This window comes from Mauremys reevesii, linkage group 1, assembly GCF_016161935.1.
Source record: "Mauremys reevesii isolate NIE-2019 linkage group 1, ASM1616193v1, whole genome shotgun sequence".
Lineage (NCBI taxonomy): Eukaryota > Metazoa > Chordata > Testudines > Geoemydidae > Mauremys > Mauremys reevesii.
Genome location: NC_052623.1, coordinates 38,849,251 through 38,866,662, shown reverse-complemented (window position 1 = coordinate 38,866,662; position 17,412 = coordinate 38,849,251). Strand labels below are relative to the sequence as shown.

The window sequence follows — 17,412 nt, the reverse complement described above, 5'->3', positions numbered from 1 at the left end:
ACAAACAAGTTTGTTTACATTTACGGGAGATAATGCTGCCCGCTTCTTATTTACAACGTCACCTGAAAGTGAGAACAGGTGTTTGTATGGCACTGTTGTAGCCGGCGTCGCAAAATGCTTAGGTGCCAGATGTGCTAAAGATTCATATGTCCTTTCATGCTTCAACCTCCATTCCAGAGGACGTGTGCATGCTGATGATGGGTTCTGCTCGATAACAATCCAAAGCAGTGCGGACTGATGCATGTTCACTTTCATCACCTGAGTCAGATGCTACCAGCAAAAAGTTGATTTTCTTTTTTGGTGATTCAGGTTCTGTAGTTTCCACATTGGAGTGTTGCTCTTTTAAGATGTCTGAAAGCATGCTCCACACCTTATCCCTCTCAGATTTTGGAAGGCACTTCAGATTCTTAAACCTTGGTTTGAGTGCTGTAGCTATCTTTAGAAATCTCACATTGGTACCTTTGTGTTTTGTCAAATCTGCAGTGAAAGTGTTCTTAAAATGAACAACATGTGCTGGGTCATCATCCGAGACTGCTATAATATGAAATATATGGCAGAATGTGGGTAAAATGGAGGAGACACACAATTTTCCCCAAGGAGTTGAGTCACAAATTTAATTAACACATTTTTTTAATGAGCGCCAGCAGCATGGAAGCATGTCCTCTGGAAAGGTGGCTGAAGTATGAAGGGGAATATGAATGTTTAGCATAGCTGGCACATAAATACCTTGCGATAAGGGCTACAAAAGTGCCATGTGAATGCCTGTTCTCATTTTCAGGTGACACTGTAAATAAGAAGTGGGCAGAATTATCTTCTGCAAATGTAAACAAACTTGTTTGTATTAGCGATTTGCTACACAAGAAGTAGGACTGAGTAGACTTGTAGGCTCTAAAGTTTCACATTGTTTTGTTTTTGAGTACTGTTATGTAACAAAAAAAATCTACATTTGTAAGTTGCATTTTCATGATAAAGAGATTGCACTACAGTACTGGTATGAGGTGAATTGAAAAATACTATTTCTTTTATTGTTTTTCACAGTGCAAATATTTGTAATAAAAATAATGTTAAGTGAACACTGTACACTTTGTATCCTCTGTTGTTATTGAAATAGAAGAATACTCCATCTTCATTAGTCCTTGGTCTTCTCTTATTTGAGTACTGCATGCAACATCTGGAAGAATGTTTTGAGTTCTTTGATCAATGAACTTAGAAATGAGGGTTTGATTTTCACAAAAGACCTCCATGCTGTATAATAAGTATGTTTTGATTTACCAAAGAACATGTGTAAAGCCAAACAACAAATACTAAATCAGGGACTCTGCTTCTGACATTCATGTTCTGAAGTTATCTACATTCACCTTCTATTCATATGAGCTCAAAATATCCCTCCCAAACTATTCTCTCTAGAGGTCCCACTTTTAAGAAAAGACTAAACAGGACCAAACAGGTACTTAGGTACACAGGTGATTGTGTACTAATGTAAGGTGCTAGATGGGAAGAGGGTAGCTCAGTGGTTTGAGCCTTGGCCTTCTAAACTCAGGGTTGTGAGTTCAATCCTTGAGGGGGCCATTTAGGGAACTGGGGTAAAAATATGTCTAGGGATTGGTCCTGCTTTGAGCAGAGGGTTGGACTAGATGACCTCTTGAGGTCCCTTCCAACCCTGATATTCTATGATAGTCCTGGAAACTGAAGACTTCTCTTTATCTGCAAAAGAGGTACTATACAGGTAGTGGCAGTGCAAGCTTTCTATACACTCTCTCTCCTACATGACTCAAATTCCACTAGAAAGGGAGCTTCTCTACAGAGGAGAGCATAGATTGGTTTTGTCAGAAGCTGGGAATGAGCTAGAGGGAATGGATCATTTGATGATTACCTGTTCTATTCATTCCCTCTGGGGCACCTGACATTGGCCACTGTCGGAAGACAGGATACTGTGCTAGATGGACCTTTGGTCTGACTCAGTATGGCCGTTCTTATGGTCTCTTTTTATATTATTAAATTCTTGTTCTCTCTGATGAGGCTAACAACAAGAATGCCAACTAGCACTAGTGTTTGTTTGTAGCAGGGAAACTTGTTTCTATTACAAACTGGATGTCTGTCTTTTTTCACATCGGCAAACAAACAGCTGTCAAATGATGGTAACTTTGAATCACCTCTGACTTCGGGAAATTATAACCAGTGGCCAAGAAGTAAAATGTTTGTTTGACCATTGCCAATTCCCCGAGCCAGTCAATTCCCACCAAAGTGTCCATAGTACCAAACATAAAATCAAGAAAAACAGTTTCTCTTTAGCAATAAACTGATTCACTACTCTAAAAATAAAGAATATCTGTTGACAGGCATGTCTGATTATGAAAATAAAGGAATAAATTAAGCACAATAACTTCCTTTATCACAAATTATTTTGAATAAATTGGCAGTCATTAATAGACCCACTATTAGCATCAAACTCAATGTAATTAAAGGCAGGGAGAATTAAAGTTACAAAATGAAAAGATTGGTGGATAGTATTTGCAGTTTGTTACATTAGTATGCTTTACTGCCACTTTTGCAGTATCTAGAGGTTTGAATTTAACATTGGCAAAGGATCTGAAAACATAACATAAGAGGTATCATTTTCATATGCAAATAGCACATAATTCCTTTCTACCGCATATATTAAAATTCACTTATCATTTCAGCTTTTGTCAGAGAATACTATCAGTTTTACATTGTGCCTTATCTAGTGCAGCTCATCAAAGCACCCTATTTTCAATACTGATATTTTAGCCTAACAAAATTTATCGTGGGAAGTCACAAAAACATGGGCAAAATTCCAGTATTCACTGAGGCATTTCAGAGGCTGTTTGCTTTTCTTGGGTGGAAGAACATTTATTTAAAGTATCAAAACAGAATTTAGTAATGATTGAATAGGTGCAGTTGCTAACATATACACTAAGCAGAAGGGGAAGATGTGCTGGATGGCTGCATGGAGTGGTACTAGATTGAATGACCTTTAACAAGTCAGAAGAAATTTCACTCTATGCCACAGGAGAAACAGGAGCAGCAATCTTCAAAAGGGCAAGAATACAAGTTAGCATTCTGAAGTGAGGATGAATTCCCAGTTTCATCATCAGTCAGAGGACTGCTAGGTCCAGAAGAAGGGAGACAGATGAGATTGCCCTATTTCTCATGAGTGCTTTTCTATTGTTTGCCAGCTTGAAAGGACTTTGCCTCAGCTAGAGAGAGTTGAAAGTAATACGAGATATAAGAATTATTAATTCAGGCTATGATTTTATTCCCAACAATAGCTCTTCTGGATCATTGTTCCACAATGAAGGATATAGATGTCATGAAAAATATCTGTTATTCAAAACTGAAAAATCTGCACATTAAATTTTAACAATTTAAATGCACAACTTCTATTAATATTTTATCATGACATCTTTTCAGATTTATTACTTTAAAGTGAAATGTATCTAGCAGCTACATGTAAGAATGCTATGATTCTTTAAATCAGCTTCTGTACCAGATGACTGGAGGATAGCTAATGTGACGCCAATTTTTAAAAAAGGGCTCCAGAGGTGATCCCAGCAATTACATGCCTGTAAGCCTGACTTCAGTACCAGACAAACTGGTTGAAAATATAATAAAGAACAATATTGTCAGACATATAGATGAACATAATTAGTTGAGGAAGAGTCAACATGGTTTAAATAAAGGGAAATCATGCCTCATCAATTACTAGAATTCTTTGAGGGGGTCAACAAGTATGTGGGCCAAGGAGCCTCCAGTGGATATAGTGTACTTAGATTTTCACAAAGCCTTTGACAAGATTTCTCACCAAAGCCCCTTACGCAAAGTAAGCTGCCACGGGATAAGAGGGAAGGTGCTCTCATGGACTGGTAACTGGTTAAAAGATAGGAAACAAAGGGTAGGTATAAATGGTCAGTTTTCAGAATGCAGAGAGGTAAATGGTGTCCTCCAGGGGTCTGTTCTGGGAGCAGTCCTATTCAACATATTCATAAATGATCTGGAAAAAGGGGTAAACAGTAAGGTGGCAAAATTTGCAGATGATGCAAAATTACTAAAGAAAGTTAAGACCCCGGCAGACTGCAAAGAGCTACAAAAGAATCTCTCAAAAACTGGGTGACTGGGCACCAAAATGGCAGATGAAATTTAACGTTGATAAATGCAAAGTAATGCACATTGGAAAGCATAATCTCAACTATACATATAAAATGATGGGGTCTAAATTAGCTGTTACCACTCAAGAAAGAGATCTTGGAGTCATTGTGGATAGTTCTCTGAAAATATCCACTCAATATGCAGCGGCAGTCAAAAAAGCGAACAGAATGCTGGGAATAATTAAGAAAGGGATAGATAATAGGACAGAAAATATCATGTTGTCTCTATATAAATCCATGGTACGCCCACATCTTGAATACTGTGTGCAGATGTGGTCACCCCATCTCATAAGAGATAAATTGGACTTAGAAAAGTTTCAGAAAAGAACAAAAATGATTAGGGGTATGGAATGGCTTCCATATGAGGAGAGATTAATAAGACTGGGACTTTTCAGTTTGGAAAAGAGATGGCTGAGGGGAGATATGATTGAGGTCTATAAAATCATGACTGGTGTAGTGAAAGAGATAAGGAAGTGCTGTTTACTACTTCTCATAACACAAGAACTAGGGGTCACCAAATGAAATTGGTTTAAAACAAAGGAGCAGGTTTAAAACAAATAAAGGAAATATTTCTTCACACAACACACAGTCAACTTGTGGAACGCCTTGCCCAAGGACGTTGTGAAGGCCAAGATCATAACAGGGTTAAAAAAAAAAACCTAGATAAGTTCATGGAGGATAGGTCCATCAATGGCTATTAGCCAGGATGGGCAGGAATGGTGTCCCTAGCATCTGTTTGCCAGAAGCTGGGAAATGAGCGACAGTGGATGGATCACTTGATTCCTGTTCTGTTCATTCCCCCTGGGGCACCTGGCACTGGCCACTGTTGGAAGACAGGATACCAGGCTAGATGGACCCAATAGGGCCATTCTTATGTTTTTATTGGATTAAATAAAATACAGCAACTGCAGCTTTAAAACAGACATATATAGTACAATTTCTAATGCATTATTGCAGTGGTTCTCAAAGTTCTTTTTTCCAAGGACCACTTGAACATTGCTGAGGGTCTCGGAGGACCACTTAATGATCTTTCCAAATGTTGTTTGTACCATTAGCTAACTACTGTAAAGCACTTTGGATAAAAGCTCTCTCTCTCTCTCTCTCCACATATACATACACACACACACACATACATACACATACACACACACACACACATTTTTTGTTCTACAAATAAAAGCACACAAGTCATATTTTAGTATCAGTAGTCTTACTTTTCCAATGCGATGGATATACCCTCCCTCCCCTGCTGCAGCAGCCCCCAAGCTGGGGCTAGGAAGGAGCGGGGTCTCTTCCCAGCAGCTGTAGCCCTGGAGCTGGGGAAAGTCACCTTTCTCTGGCCACTGCAGCCCTGCACATCCCAAATTCCCACCATTACCTCTTGTCACCCTACTGCCCCCTCCAACCTATCTCCTATCTCCCCGAAGGCCACCACCTCACCTTACAGGTGTGTCTTCTCCCGGGTCCAGGCATTAATTAGGTGGGTGGCCCTTCATTTTCTTGTGTGCGGCCGCCCAGGCATGCAGCTTAGAGGGAACTATCTGTGGACCACCTGAATGGAGCTTGTGGACCACTGGTGGTCCGTGGACCACAGTTTGAGAACCTCTGCATTATTGAGTTTATATATAGTAATTTAACCCCCTGATGAAATACAGAACACTAAATCTCTTTGTTGACACACACAAAATGGGTTTCAAGTCAAGATGTTTTCTAAAAATGCACATACTAACAGTGGCCTGGGCTTTTATTCCAATTTTCCCCTGGAACACTGAAAGGGATCAACCTTTGCAATCAATTTCTTGAAGTCAGATGGTTGGCAGTTGTGGTTTTTGGGACATCAGCAGAAAAGACGTGCTTTAGTCTAACTTCTGCTTCTGAAATGGGATTGAATTAAATACAAAAATAGCCATTGTCAAAAGCTATGTCTAGAATTTTGAGGCTTGAATCAATGGGGAGTGAGGTCTGTACAAATGGTTACATTTCACAGAACATTAAGGATCAAGTTTTCAGAAGCATCCATAACTTGTGAATGCCTCAATTTCTGGCCTAATTGTCAGAGGTGCTGAGCTTCCAATAGTGCAGATTAAATTCAAAGGGAGCTAAATAGAGCTGGTTGAAATTTTTTCAGCCAGAACTTCTAATCGAAAAAATGGGGTTTCATTGAAACCTGATTTTTCTTTTTTGAAACAAATATTGAGTTTTCAGATTGCTAAAGAAAAAACGGTTACTAACATTTCCTAACGGCTGTTCTTTGAGATGTGTTCCACATGTCCATTCCATTCTTGGTGCGCGTGTGCACATCTTTGTTGGAAATTTTTCCCTCAGTGGTACCTGTCGAGGTGGCTCGAGCGCCTTCTGCTACTGCGCACCGCTGCACAGCAGTATCAAGGGCCTCGTCAACCGCAAGTCCCTTCAGTTCCTTCTTGCCAGGTAACTTTGATGCAGGGGGTTGGAGGGCAGGTCATGCAATGGACATGTGCAACACATCTCAAAGAACAACTGTTGCAAAAGGTTAGTAACCGTTTTTTCTGCTTCAAGTGATTGCACATGTGCATTCCACTCTTGGTAACTCACAAACAGTAATGTACAAGGAGGGATTGGAATTCATGCACACACAGACTGGGGTACAACTCATCCAAATTTAGCATAATCTCTTGAGTTTTGAGCAATGGCATAATGGGAGGTGAAGGTGTGAACAGAAGACCAGGTTGCTGCTTTCCAAATATCCTGGATAGGAACTTGTGCATGAAACTGCCTCTGACACCATCTGTGATCTTGCGGAATGTGCTTGTCAGTTTGCCAGGTAAGGAAATGTTGGATCATAACAAAAACAAATACAGAAAGTTACCCAAAACAAATTCTTTGTGAAGAAACTGGGAGATCTTTCATTCTGTCTGCAATGGCCATGAATAGTGTTGATAATTTGAAATTGTTTTGCCCTATCAGTATAGAATGCCAATGCCCTTCTGACATCTAATGTGTGCAGCTGTTGCTCTTCTTTACTGGCATGTAGTTTTTGATAAAATGCAGGTGAGTAAGTTGACTGGTTAATATGAAAGTCTGATACTACTTTAAAGAGAAATCTCAGATGAGAGTGTCAGCACATTTTATCCTTAAAAAAGAATGCATAAGGTGGTTCAGATGTCAGAGCACCCAAATTGGTTACCCTCATGGAAAAACTGAGAGCTACCAGGAAAGCCACCTTCAGAGAAAGATGTAGCAAGGAGCACTTTGCTAGAGGCTCAAGCAGTGGCCCCATAAGCTCTGACAAAACCAGGTTCAAATCCCATGGGGGATAGGTTCTCTTATGTGAGGGTACAACCTTTCAAGGCCCTTCACAAGCTTAACTGTCATGTCATTAGAGAATACAGAACAGTTATCTACATGAGGATGGAAAGCTGATATTGCTGCTGCCAGGTGCACCTTGATAGAAGAAACTGCTGATCCCCACTGCTTTAGGTGCAATAAATAGTCCAGTCTATGTTGGACAGAGGATTGTACTGGCGAGACACTGGTTTAATGAGCCCAGAAAAACACCTCTATTTTGACTGGTAAACCACTTTGATGGATGGCTTTCTACTATTTAATCCCCTGGGATTTAGTCATGGAGTCTCCAGGCCATTAAGTGAAGGGATTCCAGGTTTGGATGGAGCAGCTGACCATGATCTTGGGAGATTAACTCCAGGTGTAACAGGAGTGAAACTGGAGTTGCCACTGACAGGTCTAGTAGAGGGGAAAACAAGTGTTGGCGATGCCATGCGGGGACACCTCTTAAATTGAGGATGACGTACCAGTCTCCAGGATATGGGGTAGGGAGGAGAAATAATGGAAACCATGGGTGACCATGCAAAACTTTATCCTTTTGAGATGCTTGTTAAGATGACACAGGTCTAAAATAGGTCTCAGACCTCCCTTTGCTTTTGGGATTAGGAAATAACAGGAGTAGAAATTCCTCCCTCTTAAATTCAGTGGAACATCCTCTACCAGAAGAAGAGATTGAACCTCCTGGACCAAAAGTTCTTCATGAGAGGGGTTCCTGAAGAGGAACAGGGAGGGAGGGTGGGAATGAGGAGTTGAAATAAACTGGAGGGTGTATCCCACTTCTACAATGCTCAACAACCCACAGTCTGTTGTGATACGGGATTGAGCACTGAGGAAATGGGAAACGTGGTTTGGAAATACAGGAAAAAGGGGTCTGTCATCTTGGGAACTGATATGGTGTCCTCGAGAGTCCTATCAAAATACCTACTTAGAACCCCCTGGATATCTAGGGGAAGCAGGCATTGATGCAGATACAGAAGGAGGTGGTGGTCTATGTCTATAACCCCCTACTCTTCTTTCTCTGCAGATCCAGTTAAATATCCGTGGTTCTGCTGCAGGTAGAACTGCTTACTGGACGGGATGTTCAGGGTGTGTGCAACCCCAAAGACTTTAAGATTGTCCTGGAGTTTTTCAAGACATGGAACTTAGAGTCAGTCTGTTCCAAACACAGTCCTGCCCTGAGGACTGCAGCCAGGAGCTCCTGCTTATGGCTACTGCAGAAGCCATATATCCAGCTGCTGAGTCCACTGCATCCAGTGCAGCTTGCAGAGCAGATATCACCACAGTTTTTCCCTTGTCAATTAATGAGGAGAACGCCCATCTAGAGTCCTCTGGCAGCATGTCTCTAAACTTTAGTATGGAGTCCCACATGTTAAAATTATACCAGCCCAAAAGTGCATGCTGGTTGGCAGCCATGAGTTCTAAGCCCCCAGAAGAATAGACTTTTCTATCAAATTGGTCTTTTTTTTTTGCCCCCTCTCATTGGCTGCTGACACTATCAGAGAACCTGGGCTGGGGGAGGGAAATAAGAGAAGACCCCTGTGATAGGACATAGTAATTGCTTTCAGCCATTTTAGAGGTGGGGGAAAGGGACAAAGGGGTCTGTCAGAGAGCCTTAATGAGGTCCATAATTGCCTCATTAATAGACAAGGACACTCTTGAAGGACCTGCTGTGGTCAAAAGGTCTACAAGGTGGTGAAAGGATTCTTTCCCCTCTTCCACCTGGATCCCCAGGCATTAGGCCACCGTCTTTAACAGCTCATGCAGACACCTATTGCTCAGCATCGTCCATAGCAGGCATAGTGTTTTGCAGCAGGAGGTGATCCTTGCAAGGTTCAGCATCAAGCCTTTAATCCAGATCATATTGTAGGCCAATGACAAGTCTACAAAGGCTACGCTGGTCTTCAATTTCCTCTGGAATCCGGCCTCAATGTGCGTTACAAGGGCCAAAACTTGGTCACAACAACTGCGTTAAGGGTGGAATCCCACTTATTTTTCTGGGATCACTGCTCTGGGTGTATGAACTCACCATGAGCTGGAATAGCAAAGAGGTGCCCTTGGGAGTGTGCAAGCATTTAAATTTGGAGGTGATATCCAGTCAAGATGAGAAATAGAGGGCACACAAGTAAACAGTCATGCTGATCCACGTGCAAAGCTATGCAGTGTGGGAGAACAATGAGAGGACAGATTATTTTCCACAGAGCTGATGATGGAAATCTATGAACCTTTATTAAATCCGTGACAGTTTGCAGATGGAAGGAACCAAGGATGAGCTAATTTTATTTAATAATGAAAATTTACAGAGACGGAAAATTAATTAAAAAATCATTTAAGGCTAATCGGAATCTCAGCGTAATATGCGTAAGCACACATTGGGGTCAAAGTTGAGGAGAAATATGTGCAAAATGAAATGCATACTTGCAAATAATAAATATCTGTTACAATTTCATAAAAAATAAACAAAAGTTAATTGGAGTAGCATTTGTGGAGGGGTTCTCACTAGGATCCTGGGGAACAAGTGTGTCTTTCTGTATAGTTATTTAGCCATATTCCAAATATAAGAATAATTTATATTTAACATTCCAACATTTCTCGCCAAGCATATGGTGAGAAAACTTTGCTTTCAATTTAACAGTTTGTTAAGGTAGACACCAGTTGCATTTTATCTTTACTTTTCTTGTGACCATTTCTGATTTTTATGCCTCACTATTTGTATTCACTTAAAATCTCTCTCTTTGTACTTAAAACACATTGTTTTATTGTTTTATCTAATTCAGGGTGTTTAAATTGAAGGATCTGGGAAACTCCATTTGGGGTGGCAAGTTGTGTGCATATTATTTCTATTAAAGGAATAATGGACTTTATATAAATGTATATTATCCAGAAGAGAGCTGGGTAGCATAAGATATATACATCTGGGTGAAAAAAAATCTAAGACTGGGAAAGTGTTGGGGGTATCCTTCAGTATCACCAAGGCAGAGCTAAGGTGTGGCTGACTGGGTGCAGCACACATACAGACATAGCTGGGAGTGACTTGCATGCTGTAGGCTGTTTGTGAGCAATCTAGGCTGGAGGCTATTGCAACAAAGCATTGTAAAGGGCACTCCAGATTAAAGGGAAGTGACAGAGCTAGTCATTAGTCTGGATTATACACTGGCATGTCACAGCCTCTCAAAATTCCTTTTCTGGCTGCAAATCTGGTCATGATCTGCAGCAGAAGGGATGGAAAGTGGGCAGTGGAATACAGATAGGGACCACACATCTCAAAGAACCTCCAGTTACAGCTAAGTAACCTCCATTTCTTCTTTGAGTTATGGTCCCTAGGTGTATTTCACATTTGAGAGATCAGTAAGGAATAATCAAACAAGAGGTGGGTGTGAGGATGCTGATAGTATGGATATCTGTAGTACAGCCGTCCCCAAAGCTTTTATCTGTAGAAGACTGGAACAACGCATAATGTCTTGTAAAAGCGTCTATGGAGCTCCAAGTCACCATTCTGTATATATCTAGTAAAGGTACATTTCACAGAGATATCGTAGAGGTTGCTTGGACTTTGGTGGAGTGGGTTCTCATCCCCTCTAGGGGGAATGCGAGCTAGTTGGTAACAAAGGATGATGCAGCCCGAGATTCACTTAGAGAGTCTTTGTGAAGATAGACAAAATGCTAGTGCCTGTTGGACATTTAGAGAGGAAAGCCTTCTCTCCTCATCAGAAGCATGATGTTTTGAGAAAAAAAATGTAAGTGGATGGTTTGATTCATGTGAAACTCCAAAATTACTTTAGCGATGAATTTCTGGTGCAGGCAAAGAAAGAAGAAAGATGGTATATGGCTGATCTGCCCTCAGGGCTTCCTACTCGCTCACCCTACTGGCTGATGTGATGGTGAGTCATCAAGAGATTTGATATAGAACAGATGGCTAATGGTTTGAAGGATGAGATTGAGATCCCATTGTGGTATTGGTTTCACCACTGGTGAGAAAGTTCTAATAAGTCCCTTCAGGAATCCAGTCATCGTAGGATAAGTAAGCATGGGCAGCGGGTAGCATAGGCAGGGGAAGGCTGTGCCTCCCCAAACAGCCTGGTGTGCTCCATCCCCAGCCCCCACTCCCACTTCAGTTCCCTTCCTGCTGGTGCTCTTCCGTGGCCAAGAGGCTGGGGCAGGTGCAGATAAGGCCCAGGGCTGGGGACACTGGGGCTGAGGCCATGCTGCGCCAGCCATCTGTCCAGTGCTGGGGGCACTGGGACCATGCTGCTGGGGTGCTCCAGCTGCACCACCCGCCTTCCCAGCGCTGGGGGAACTCTGGCTTCACCGCTTGCCCAGTGCTGCAGCTGAAGGCGCTCTGGCCGCCCCGCCTGCCCAGTGCTGTGGCTGGGGGCGCTCTGGCCGCGCCGCCCACCCAGCATACTGGGTCTGCCTGTCAGGAGCCAGTGGTCGAGATATGGAAAGACAGTAAAGCAGTTTCTTCTCATGCAAGCCACCATTGAAAGGACTTTTATAAAGACTATTGGTGCTGTAACTAGTATGAATGGAAGGACTCTGAATTGGTAGTGATCTTGCTCAGTGAGGAACCTGAGAAACCTTCTTTGGGATGGATGAATGTCTATGTGAAAGTAAGCATCTTTCACATCAAGAACCATGAACCATGTGCCCTCTTCTATAGAAGGGATTACTGATGCCACTGTGACCATGTGGAATTTTAATTTTCAGGTGAATACATTTGGTTGGCATAGACTGAGGATCAGTCCTCATCCCCTGTTCTTTCTGGGAACCAAGGAATATGGGGAGCATATTGATGCTCAGGTGGCACCAGTTCTATGCATCCTTTCTGGAGAAGATAATTTACCTACTGAGATGGGACCAGGAAGGGCTCTCTGATGGAAAGGTGAAATAAATTTTAATGTGTAGCCAAAGCGGATGATCTCTAATACCCTCTTGTCTGTCACTGCCCCCCCCAGGTTATGAGCAAAGTGGGAAAGGCAGCCATCAAAGGTTCGGGGGCCAATAAGGCATGGCATTTTCAGAATATGGTCTTCAAGCATGCCATCAGAAGGCATGTGGGGCTGTGTGACAGTTGTAGAGGTGGAAGAAGAGCTGGAGGGTCTTTGAACTCTTTGTTGTTTGCATGGAGGTCTGGGCCTGAGTGGAGGGTTGTCCTAGAGTCTTTACGAGAATGTAGAGACTCAATCTTTTCGTTAAAGCCATTAGACTCAAAGGGAACATCCTCGATGGTATTCTGGTGCTCCACTGGGGAACTCCAAATATTTCAGCCACGAATCATGCCTCATGACTTTAGCTTTGAAGATGGCTCTATGGTCAGTGTCAGCTGTGTCTACTGCCACCTGCAGTGATTTCTTATCCACCAGCCTGCCTTCCTCTATGAGGGCTTGGATCTGGGTCCTCTCTGCTTGAAGAAGTTTGTCTTTAATGTCTAGAAATTTTAAATTAATCAGGAAATATTATTTTGCTAACAGCTCCTGGTAATTAGCAACTCTGAATTGTAGACTAGCTGATGAAAATATTTTCCTTCCCAAGAGGTCAAGGTGTTTACTGCTTTTATCAGTTGAGGTAGTCTTGGGATGCTGTGTCCTGGATCTTTTTGTAGCCACTTGCACTTCTAAGGAGTTGGGTGCTGGATGAGTAAATAGGAACTCTAACCCTTCAGCTGGCATGAAATATCATCTTGAAGCCCTCTTCAGGGTAGGGTCATGGGAGGCAGCGCTATGTCACACATAGCATCGCACATTTGGTGGGCTCCAATATGGCCTGGTCAATTGGAAGGGCCACCCTAGAAGGACCAGAGGGCTGAAGGATGTCTAATAGACCACAGTGTGTGTCCTGGACCTCCTCAAGAGATATGTAGAGCTTGACTGCTACTCTCTGTAACAGCTCCTAGTACTGCCTGTAGTTGTCTGGCTAGAAAGGAGATGGTCTAAGTGTTTTATTCTAGAGTTCGTGCTTGGAGCGTGGTGCTTGCAGTCTGAGGATGCTGTAGAGGGGGGCTCTCCCTGACCTAGATCCAAATGGGGCTTCATGGCCTCCTTCATGAGGTGATTCTGCAGACAGAACTCTCATCCCTCATGTGTTCAGAGGGAAGAAGCAGCAGATACAGCACTTGTTGGCGACATGAGGCTCCCCAAAGCAAAAAAAAAAAAAAGGCAGCACTGGTGTTCGATGCCGATGGAGAAGCAATGGGAGCAGGAGACACAGTTCTTAACCCCCAGGACTCTTGGCATAGTCTCTCTCCATGAGCAGAAGCCCCTCAAGGCAGAGAGAACTAAACTAATTATGCTGACTATAAAAACACTAAGTTTACACTCTAAAAACTATTTACAATTTATATTTGCAGGTATTAAAGCAGAGAAAGATTGAAGTGGACATAGAAGGAGTCAGTGCAATTTTCTCTGGTTTCTCTGCAGTCGTCACTGAAATCTAAGAACGTATCAGTGTGATACTTTTCTTTAGAACTGCGTGACCTAGTTTCACTTAGAAAGCAACCCTGTAAGTATGAGATGTGCTGGTTTGTTTGAGAAAAAGAGCTAGAGAAATATTGGCCTAGAACACTATACTTAGTATTAGAAAGGTTGTATGGTGACATGACAAAGGTGGGGACAAAAGCCAGTGAAACCATCCGTGTTCTCAGTATTACAATAAACTTCTACTTCTACTCTACGTCCCCTTGTCCAAACTGACTTACCCTCATTTTTCTTGGCCTTAATATTTGTCTCCAAAAAACATAAGGAAGAACACTTTATGTGCTTTGTAATAGGTATAAAAATATCCCCAGACATTCATACCACAGTTATAAAAGCTTAAGAGATAAAATTCTGATAAGGAACTCAGTTTGATAGCTGGGGAAAGGCTCTTTCACTATTTCCACTTTTAAACTTTGAAAGGGTTTGCTATACTTTTGTTTTCAAAGAAACCTGAATTATTTGAATGGATTATATAAGGTTTCAAGTATTTTCATAATGCTACGAAACTTGTATTCTTCAACTTAATATGTTTACAATTAATTATGGAATGCTAACATTACAATTATTGGGAGAGTTTCAAAAGGGAGTTTCTTTTTATTAAAGAATGTATATACAGTTTATGCATTTTATTGAGGCACTTTCAATAAAAGAAATCCTCACAGGAAAGGAAATATTTACTTTGCTTGGTGTCTCTTTGAAGAACTTCTTGCTGAAGCAGCTTTTTCTTGGGAGTATTTTATATTTGATTGTTTAATTGCTGGGGTCACATGTCCTAAAAATATTCATGTACATGTATCCATTGACTTTAATGGCACCAGATGGTGCTATGCACTTTTCACAAAGGGTGGATGTAGGCAACCAAGTCTAGGTTCTCGTTTTAAAAAAAAATTGGCTGACAACCTTACTTTTATATATGATATTGCTTTTCATCCCCAAGTGTCTGAACAAAAATTTACGTAAGCATAAAGGGTAGGATTTTCCAAAGCATATAAGATTAAGCATCACAAGCTCTACTGAACATCAGTGGGGCATATTCTTCTAAATCCCTTCACCATTTGAGAAAAATCTCTCCCCAAAAGCAATACTTTTTCCACCAGCTACCTCTAGAAGGTGTTTTTCAAAAATGTCCAGCCATACTGCAGTTTAAACTAGAAACTGAAACCGCAGGAGGAATTTAACTGGAATTTGGCCAAGATATGATTTATACCTTTAATTTTATGAAGTGTTTATTATAAGTTTGAATAGCAATATAAGGTATATGCAATTATACAACTGTAAATTATACCCTTAGTACTTTTTGTCGCAATTTGAGAGAGGCTGAAGCTCAAATAGCTTAGCAGATTCATGTACAGTATTAGTAGGTGGCAAAAATATATCAAATATGATACATCAAGTATGAATCAGCAACTAATTCTTATTAAGTTGACATGACATATACAAATAAATGCCTATGGAAATGAACTTTATATATTGACACCACTATTGATTTCAAGAGTGCTACAACTGGAATCAATGAATGCCCAAGCAGATGTTGTGTCAGTTTCTTCATTTGGATCAGTATTATTTCACTTCTCCTCTTAGGATTGTTATTAATAATTTATGCAACAGAACTCAATGTGCTTATTAATGCTTAGGCAATGCTATCATACACAGAGATACCATAAACAGAGCTCAGTAAAAATCTTTATAATTTTTCATTTTATTTTTTTGGAATTTCATTTCATTTTGTTTTATCCCCTGTGGGAGGGGGTTAGGTCCTGTCCCCTACTAGGCCAAATCTGAGCAGCTCTGCAATCCTGTGTACCATGTTGCAAAGCCACTCACTAAAATTTGGCCTGGCCACCCCTCTGTTATCACAGAGGAGTTAGGGTTACCATATCTGAACATTCAAAAAGAGGACACTCCCTGGGGAGTGTTGGCTCCACCCACACTCCAGCTCTGCTCCTACCCTGCTCGGCCCCAGGTCCCGCCCCCTCCTCACCCCCTGACCCGACCCTAAGAGCCAGAAGGACCTGCCAGGTGTTGAGGTGGGGAGTCCCAGTGGTGCTTACCTGGGGCGGCTCCCGGGAAGCATGTGGCAGGTCCTTCTGGCTCCTAGGGTTGGGTTGGGTCGGGGGAGGGGGGGCGGAGGGCTCTCTGCCCACTGCCGGCGCCTGCCGCTGGGTGGGTGCCGGGAGCTGCCCCAGAAATTGCCGCCAGCCCCGGGACTTTGGACTTAGGGTTACCATACGTCCGCATTTTCACGGACATTTTTAGATATTTAAAAATTCCTCCCGGATGGTGATTTGAGAACTAAAAAGCCAGACATGTCTGGGAAAATACAGACATATGGTAACCCTAGGAGGAGTGGCAAGGCCAAACCTGAGCAGTGCTGTGACCCCATGTGCCAGGTCACAATGCCTGGAGCAAGAAGCCAGGGCCAGCCCTGCAGGACAGGAGCTGCTGCTGCGGGATGAGTGCATTTCATTAAATTTTATTCATTGCCTTTCTTTTTCTTTTGTTTTATTTATTGTTTTTAGTTTTTTTTTCACGTTACTTCATACTTGAAAAAAGCATGGGGCACTAAATGTAAACAATATTGTTAATGCCCTACCTACCTTTATGAAGTATTTGAACAAAAGCAACAATGCCTAAACATACCAACCATCTAGACAACAAGAATAATTTATCAAAAAAAACCTATGGAGTATGAGTAATAATAAATATTCTGCTGGAGATTTATACAATATCTCTAAACCGCAAAACAAGACAGGCAATAATTACTGACAGTGGGAAGATGCTTTTCTCCATATATACACATAAATATACATACCTGTGTACACACACATATATTTCTGTTTTCTTAGACTTACAGATTTGAATCTAATTTTTACACTGCTCCTTCTAAATAAATGATATCTCAGTCATCTGCTACCTGAACAGACAACAGCCATATCTGCTTTTCGCATGAGACATGAAAGTGGAGTAATTCATGTTAGCATTTCAGTCTGAAGGCACTTCTCTACAGCCATGTGCCATTTCAAATACATGCTAGACCATATGGTACAGTCCTTTAGAAAACAAATTCTGTAAAGTCATCTCATAACAAACATTAATTCAACAGACTGAAGAACAGCATTTATTGTCCAATTATATTTTTTCCTTGCTGTTTCTTTCAGAGCAAGTAGCACAGAAATTAAAGACAAATTTGCAAGTAAATACATTTCGGCGCATACCCTAGGATAAACAGATGTAATCATCCACTCTATTCCACTGAACAAAACAGCGTGTCTTCAGAAACTCACTGCATTTAAAAAAAATTTTTAAAAGATTCTTGGGTTGTGAAATCTATTTCATGCTTTGATATGATTGTCTAATTTTACTTTTTTATCCTCCTGTCCCAGACTCCTTTTCCCCAGCTCATTCACCTAGTTCTCAGCTTTTGAAGGAATTTTAATTTGTATTCTAACATA

At 41.4% G+C, this 17,412-nt stretch overlaps 1 protein-coding gene across 3 annotated transcripts in view; it reads right to left on the bottom strand.

The window, feature by feature from the left end:
• Window positions 1–17,412, bottom strand: part of DYNC2H1 (dynein cytoplasmic 2 heavy chain 1) — a 359,230-nt gene that overhangs the window by 23,597 nt on the left and 318,221 nt on the right. The gene's annotated exons all lie outside the window — the stretch shown is intronic.